We start from the raw sequence: 1,264 nt of genomic DNA, 5'->3' as shown, positions 1-1,264 counted from the left end.
ACCATTTGTTGAAGATTCTGTCCTCGCCCCATTGTATAATTTTAGCTGTTTTGTCGAAAATCAGGTTCATAGGTGTGTGGGTTAATATCAGGATTTTCATTTCGTTTACTTTGGTCTATCTGTCTATTTTTATGCCAATACCAGGCTGTTTTCAGAAGTATAGCTCTGTAGTAGAGCCTAAAGTCAGGAATGTTGATGCCTCCTGAAGTTCTTTTATTGTATAGTGTTGTTTTGGCTATCCTGGGTCTTTTGTTTTTCCATATAAAGTTGATTATTATCCTTTCAAGGTCGGTGAAGAATTGTGGTGGGATTTTAATGGGGACATCTTTAAATTCTTTTAATTACTTAGTCTACCTTCAGAGCAAATACTTCATACAATACAATGGACTCCCTAAAAAATAACGTATAGTACATCAAAAAAAATTCCCCCAAAAGCCCTAACCCATATCTATTACCAAAATAAACTAAGTCCCTTGATAAATCCTAACACCAGAACCTCTGCTCTGCCTGTAGACAATAGACATAGGAGAGAACAACTGCATTCATTCTAAAAGGAAGAAAAACTGTTAATAAGTTAAAAGGAATAATGTAGTGTTGCGAGCAGCATATAATTTCAGCAAACCTTAAATAATTGTTTTTTTTGTGAGTCATTGATAGATTTTCATAAAGATGACTTTTTCACACTTATACTTAACTACTTGTATCTTTTATATAGAGACACAGACAACAAGAATTTGAAATGAAAGTATCTTTGTTTGTGGCTAACACCTTTGGGTGTTATTACGGCAGTAAATGTAACCATCTTTTCCACCTTTGTCCTGAAATAGTCTCATAACATTTAGCAACTTTTATTTTTAAAGCAAGACATAAATTGTAAATGAATCAGTCTTTATGTGAATGTATTAATTCTAAAACTACAAAGAGCAATAGCATCGCATCACATAAAGACAAGATTGTCACTCAGAAAGCAAACTTGAATTTCATTTTTAAACAAAACTAAAACATAGGCGCAAATGAAAATGAGCTTTAACTTCATTTCTCCTGAAAGAATAAGATTGAAAGTGAGAGCCAAGGCTAATTACTTTCGATTTTCCAGTCATTGTTTCCATCTTTATGGAAATCACAGTATTAAAAAAAAACACACACTATTTTTTCCAGGCTACTATTTATAATATAGTAAGTGTTTTTAGAAGAGCCCTATTGTCTTCCTTCAGGATTAGAAGAACTTCCCATCCACAGCTGCTTTTGGAAGCTGTGTGAGCTA

This window comes from Phodopus roborovskii, unplaced genomic scaffold (genome assembly GCF_943737965.1).
Source record: "Phodopus roborovskii unplaced genomic scaffold, PHOROB, whole genome shotgun sequence".
Classification (NCBI taxonomy): domain Eukaryota; kingdom Metazoa; phylum Chordata; class Mammalia; order Rodentia; family Cricetidae; genus Phodopus; species Phodopus roborovskii.
Note: the sequence above shows the minus strand (reverse complement) of the source record.